This window comes from Panicum virgatum, chromosome 8K, assembly GCF_016808335.1.
Source record: "Panicum virgatum strain AP13 chromosome 8K, P.virgatum_v5, whole genome shotgun sequence".
In the NCBI taxonomy this organism is placed as follows: domain Eukaryota; kingdom Viridiplantae; phylum Streptophyta; class Magnoliopsida; order Poales; family Poaceae; genus Panicum; species Panicum virgatum.
Genome location: NC_053143.1, coordinates 36,531,083 through 36,538,183, shown reverse-complemented (window position 1 = coordinate 36,538,183; position 7,101 = coordinate 36,531,083). Strand labels below are relative to the sequence as shown.

Here is a 7,101-nt window from a genome sequence, read left to right as displayed (position 1 = left end):
TGCCGCGGCCCAGCGCTCGTTTCCCTCTACCATACCAGCCCGCCTCCTTCCTCTGCCGCATCGCTGACATGTGGGGGCCGCTCATCAGCGTCTCCCCCTTTCCTTCTCTTCCCCCTCCGCGCAACAGACGCCCGATATCACCGGCGAGGTCGCCGGGATCCTTATCCCGCTGCGCCCCGCCGCAATCCCCGCCTTGCCCTGCCTTTTAACCACCCACGCCGCAGCCCCTAGACCCTATCTCGCCACCAACCCCTCTGCATCAAACCCTAGCGCCGCCCGCCTTGCTCCGCCACGCAACGCCCCCTGCGTCGCCGTGGTCCCGCAGCTCCACCGCGCCCCCCCGCCACCGAGAGCCGCCGCACGAGCTCCGCCTTGGGGCCAGGATCGACACCGGCCACCTTCCCGACCCTCTGCCCCACGCCTCGCACGGGAATTCCACCCCGACCCGCCGCCGGTGAGCACCTCCGACATCGAATTATCTCACCACCTTTGGCCGCTGGACCTCTCTGATCCCTCGTACCATTTCACAGCGACCTCACGTGTCGATCAGTAAAGATCTGTAGCCCGGAGGATCACCCCGCCGGCCCGTTCCGCGAGCACCAGTCCACGCCACGCCGCCGGACAACGCCGCCACTGACTTTGCCCGGCCAGCACCTTCGTTTTCGAGCCCGGTGAGCACCCGCAACCATCCCCGGTTCTTTTTGTGCTAGAATGTACAGGCCGTAGCCCCTAGAGCCCTTAGAACGCCGCATGCCGGCGAGGCCTCGCCGCCCAGAGCCGCCATGGCCGCCGAACTCAGTGCTCCGAACCTCCCCAAACCTAACCAGCACCCTAGGTGGATTACACGTGCCATGAGCATCCTCCACGGCCCATCCTCGGCTCAAACCGACCCCTGGAGTGCCGGATTTGGCGAACTCCGTTGAGCTCCCTCGCGCGCCGTTGCGCTCCGTGCGTTCCGCCGCCGCCCGCGCGCCCAAAGCCCCAGGGCCGTCCGATTGGTTTCGGACGCACGCGATTAGATCTGACTCCCAATGAATCTGAGCCTTTTTATCAAGATCCAACGGCCCAGAACCCTGGATACCGGTTCGGGCTGGTGTTTTTGTCAAAGAGCCCCCCCCCCCGGTTTCTTAGGATTCAACCCGCAGTCCGCGCCCGTTCAAAACTTTTTCCAACCGGGCCCTGTTTTATTCAGTTAGACCCTTGATCTTTATAGACATAGAACCCACAGTCCAGATCCTCGGTTTTGCACGTTAGCCCCGGGATCTATCCTTTAATAATGTTTTAGTCCTCGGTTTTGCCCAGAAACCCCCTGGAACTCCAGTTTTCTTACAAATAGGTCCCTGGAACTTGTTTTAGGCCTAGATTTTGCGTTTTAGCTCCGTTTTAGGTGTTCTTTATGTCCACGCGATCGTTGTAACATGTAGAATAGCTTTAGGCTAGTTTAGTGTGCTCTTTTTATGTATTGATGTACTGTTTCTTAGCTTTTGTTAGTGTTTGCTTGTATGCTTATTGTTGTGCCTTTTTTGGCCGTGTGTTCGTGAGTAGACGTTGATCCATCTGAGGGGCCCCAGTACCAGTACCCGGAGCAGCCGTCTTCCGACCAGTTTGAGCAGCAGCAGGAGCAGTACGAGGAAGGCAAGTATAACATGAACACCACCTATCACCTTTAATTACAATTTCATACTGCATTTTAATACTATATGCCTATAAGGACTTTCCTAGCCACTTTATATCCTTTATATATCCTTTGGGTTGCATTTTGGTTAGTTGTGCTTGGTGCCACGCTATAACACACTTGGTCCTTTTTAATTAATTTGATTAATGGTATATGCAACTTAATTTTGAGAGTGGCCCTCTGTGTTGGCTTGAGTGGCTCACGTCTCGTTAAAATATGTTTTGTTAGAAACATGGTTTAGGGGGCCAGCACGGTGCTTAGTGCTTGGTTGGCCACTCTCCATAAGGACCGGTTCATAGAGCGACAACCTGGGACAACAGCGCTACCACAAGACTGGAATGGGACGGTCTTGGCTTACTAATTAGGTCTTTTTGGTTTGGAGTAACTTACCTGCGGGGCAAAGGGTGGTAAGCTTCAATGGTCCCTGCTCCTCCGGCTTGGTCTGTGCTTGGGGCTGTGCTCCTGTGCTTGTACCCCTGGAGGTGGGCCCCATCGTCGCCGATCTAACTCTTCGCGGTTACGCCTTACCAACGAGATTCTTTGTAACGGCCTCGTAGTGAGTTTGCTAGCCATCTTACCCCGGTGGCTTGGTTTGGTATGGTTCTCAGTAGTATCATAATTATTTTGATTAATTACTATGAAACGGGGTTTGTGGTAATTCATCAACTTGTAGTAAATAGCTTTAATAAAATTTTGCCAAGAATTAAAAGCTAATGCAGTCAGTCAGCCAACCTAGAGCCTCATAGTTTGTGTTATACTTGTTGAGAACAAGTTGTGTACTCACTCTTGCCTACTCTACTCTTTCTCCTCTTGGGGACACTCTACTGCTGCTCAGTTCCTGCCGACGCAAGGAAGTTCGCTCAGCGCTACCAGGACTACTAGGACTTCTAGGCGTTTCGTCTCCCAGTCGACGTCCCTGTGGCGCCCAGCTTCGTCGAGAGTTTACATATATGTTTTTGCGCTTTCGCATACTCTGTATCAGACATTTTGTCATTAATATAATAAATAACATTCGTATTCACTTTATTATATCTTTTACGTGATATGTGCTGTGATATGTTGTTCATTCTGTTGTATATACGTGTGACTTGATCCTGGCACGTATATGATTGCTCGGTTTATGTCCTTTTATAAACCGGGTGTTACAAATAGCCATATCCCTACCAGACTGGTCAATGACCAAGACACTAATGGCTTTGAGATAAAGACTGGTCTTGTCAACATGGTCCAAGCAAGTCCCTTCTACGGAAAGGCATCAGAGGATGCCAACGCTCATCTTCAGAGTTTTCTGAAAGTGAGCAGCATAATCAACAAAAAAGGCACTACGATGGATAATGTTCGTCTTCGTCTATTCCCATTCTCTTTGCTTGGGAAAGCAAAGACGTGGTTCTACGCCTACAAGAAAGAATTCAACACTTGGGATGCGTGCGCCAATGCTTTTCTGGTCAAGTACTTTCTGGTGTGCAAAACCATTGCCCTTCGGAACAGGATTTCGAGTTTTCAACAACTCCAAGATGAGACAGTCTCGAATGCCTGGGAACGTCTTCAGGAATACATTGCAGCATGCCCACACCATGGCATGGAAGAGTGGCTTATCATTCAAAACTTCTTCCATGGCTTGAACCAGCAATCGCAAGATCACTTGGACGCAGCAGCGGGAGGAGCATTCCTCTCCCTCGATGTTGCAGGAGCTAGAGTGCTCATCAACAAGGTTGTTTCCAACCAGAGTTGGAAGGTAGATAGGCAGTCGGCCCATGCAAAAGGAATACATGAAATAGACAGTGTCGATAGGCTAGCAGCTAAGATGGATCTTCTCATGAAAAAGCTGGAATCTCCACACTAGGAGGTTAACCAGACTGAGTCTCAGATGACATGTGAGAAATGTGGCAATACTAGACACTCGGGCAAATCTTGCCCGTTCACTCAAGAGGATGAGAAATCCATTGGGAACGACACTCCCAATGACACAGACTGCCGTCCTCAGCAAGGTTGGAATTCTAAGCCCGACCTCCCCTTCGGCCAATAGCAAGGTAATAATTTTAATAATAGTTTTCAGCCCTCGCTTAAAAACTTCATGAACAGCCAAAAACAAATTAATGACAACATTGGTGAGAAGTTTCTTGCTAATGATAAAATTCTTGAATCTTTGGCTATGCAACTAGATAGGTTTAACTCTGTTATTAAAAATCTGCTGAGTTTCAATAAATTGATAGAAACTAAAGTAACTCAACTGGCCTCATCCTGTCGTATCCATAACACGGGGGATCTTCCCGAGAAACCGGAATTGAACCCAAAAGAAAGCGTGAATGCGGTAACTGTGCGGGCAAGACAATCCGCATAGAGACCACATCTTCCACAGGATGCAGGTACACGGCGGAAGACCGTAACCGCTAGGAATACCGATGCTGAAGATGGGGTGCTGGAGGAGGCCGAAGAATCCAACACCATTGCTACCCAGGAAGACCCCGTGGAACCCCTAGAACTTCACGGGACTGTCACGATACAATTGCCTTACCGTTTCTAGAGCGGAAAAGGAGGCCGGTGGCCGACGAGCAATTCAGCAAGTTCGTCGAGGTAATTAAGAAGCTCTATGGCAACATACCAGTTCTTGATACTATGCAGGTTTCCACATACACCAAGTATCTCAAGGATATCCTTGGCAACAAGAGGATCCTGCCGACCACCGAGGTCGTGCAGCTTACAGATGAGTGTAGCACAGCTATAGTCAACCCTCTCCTGGAGAAGAAGAAGAAACCAGGGTGCCCCACAATCACATGTTCCATCGGAGCTCAACACTTTAAGCATGCTCTTTGCGATTTGCGAGCAAGCATCAGCGTCATGCCAAAGGTAATTTATGATAGACTTAACCATCATGCGCTTGCTCATACTACCATGTGTTTGCAGCTAGCAGACCAATCAGTTCATCATCTCGCGGGGATCGCTAAGGATATTCCGGTGAAAATACGGAATTTCTTTGTCCCCATTGATTTTGTCATTCTCGATAGGGAGGTCAACGCCAAGATCCCTCTCATATTGGGGAGGCCATTCTTGCGTATAACAACCGCACACATTGATGTGGGAGTTGAAGCAATACAACTCAACATCAATGGGCAGAAGGAGAGATTCGGTTTCAGACCGAATGATGAATAGTGCTCGCAGATCAAAAGTTTCAACCGGAAGGAATCTGTGAAAGAGCTGGAGAAGCCATATACCCCATCCAACTCTACCCTCATCGAATTCGTGGAGAATCTTCGAACTCGGGAGGAGATCAAGGTGTATAACCAACGGAATGCGAAGCGGAATATCCAACATAAGAAATTTCTTGAATTTGGGAAGATAGAGATCAAAGTAACTCTACCTATGGTGGAAGAAGGTGTCGCCACCATCTCCATCAAGTGACGATGACCGAACCCAAGGTTCTTGCATTTGCATATAGGATAGTTTATTTTGTTGCATTTTTTTTCATTCTGCATCATGGAATGTTTAAATTCTCGCAAATGCATTCTTTCAATTCTACATTGCATACAAAAAAAAATCATCCAAGATGGCAGACCTACTAAGCTTCATTCAAGCTTGGGGGGATGCCAATGTATCCAGGTAAGTCATCCAACTTGTCCTTTCATCTTATGTCCAAAAAAAAATAGTTAGAGTCTTTCAAAAATTCAAAAAAAAAGAGTAAAATAAAAAAACAAAATAAATAAATTAAAGTAAAACACAAAAAAAGGGTTTCATGCTTTGAATAAAACTCCCAACATATATGTGTGGTAATCCGTGTAAGCTCTTATCATGGAGATGATGAATAGTTGCTCTGTCCATGCTTTGCAAGTACCTTGTATACAACCTTTTACTCTCCTAGTACTTGAAATGTTGGCTCTTGGAAATATCAATAAAATTCTGGTTTGAGTGGGAGCATGATCTTGATTTCCAAGTCTAAGTTGTTGTGAGATTTGACATGGCCCGAATCGGAATAAAACTGCATACTCTAGCAGGGAACCTCTCAGAATTTCTTTAAAAAAATAAAACATGGTAAAGTTTTCCCCTTTGGTTTACATGTCCTATCCAGAGCCATAATGTTTTATCATATGAACCGATATAAGCTATCTTGAGTTATTTTGAGCTTTGCCGAATGGTGAGTCCGTTCGAGCTAGGTACTTATCATCTACTGATTTTTCTCCTTTGCATACCCATTGTTTTGCTAGCCTCAAAATGTCTGGCATGTCAATCACCTACTCCGGATATTGATATCCACCTCCGCTAGACGATTCCCCACACAACAAAACCCAAAATCTCCACAGTGAGCCTATCCATCTCAAATAGTCTATCCAAACAATGCTCCCTTCCAATAACTCTATCCTCATGGAGTATGGGTCATCTTCCTTAAATAAAAATCTGAAGCAAAAAAAAGAGAGAGAAAGAGAGACAAGACCCATACCTCCACTCAAGAGAGTTCAAATAAGGAGCTCAAATAAAAAGACCAGAGATGTTCTAAGCGTGAGTCCATTTCCTCCCTCTGCCCTGAACATTTTACCTTCCATAAGATCGGGATTTGATCGAGTACCAACCTCTTACGAACCACTCTTCGGCTCGGCAACACAAGTAACCAAGGTATGCTACACTCTTCCTACCCAAAACTCCACATATCAGCCTTAGAGTAGGAAGAAAATGGTTAAAATTTCCGACCATGGTGAGGATCATACACCTTGAGCGACTTGAGAGCACCATTGGGGAATCTTAAATCACTTTTTGAAAACTTGAAAAATATTTCGAGATGGGAACCTGAATAGGAAGCAGAAAATATTCCGGTAAAGGTTGTTCAATCTCTCAAACGCCCAAGAAATGCCTATACGCACCATCTACCAGAAACCAAGGTATGAGCAACTTATTCAAAGTACATATGGGTTAGAGTAATATGTTGTGCATAAGGTTTCTGCAAGGTATGAGCATTGATGCAACTCCTGATCCACCGAGCCTCAGCTTTAGCTTTGCTCGAGGACGAGCAAAAGTTTAAGCTTGGGGGGGTATTGACGGCCATTATTTCCCATTTTGACCGTCAACTTCTTGGGAATAAATTGAGCCTTGCACCATGTTCCATACATATTTTACCTAATCCTAACAAATTCCACAAGTTTTGGTGGTCTGAGCTGTTTTGTAGGAATATGCTCAGAATATGCAAGAAACAACACTTAATGGAGCATCTACAAGGATGGTGAAACATGGATATAAGATGACACCATTATAAACATTGTCAAATGCCAAATTTGACATTGCCATGTTCAAGAGCTCGTCGAGATGATCGAATTAGACACTTGGATCACCCAATTCGGAGTACGGAGGCAAAAGTTATGCAAATTACAAGTTTCGAACTCGTGTCGTGCAGAGGCTACAGGCCGGCCGGCCTGGCCTAGGCCGGCCAGCCCGGCACCTCT

General features: G+C 46.9%; 1 non-coding gene across 1 annotated transcript; it reads right to left on the bottom strand.

The window, feature by feature from the left end:
• Nucleotides 1-3,149: 3,149 nt before the first annotated feature.
• On the bottom strand, nucleotides 3,150-3,256 carry LOC120646618. Its single transcript, XR_005664518.1, has one exon. It is a non-coding gene; the product is annotated as a small nucleolar RNA R71 (small nucleolar RNA).
• Nucleotides 3,257-7,101: the final 3,845 nt, after the last annotated feature.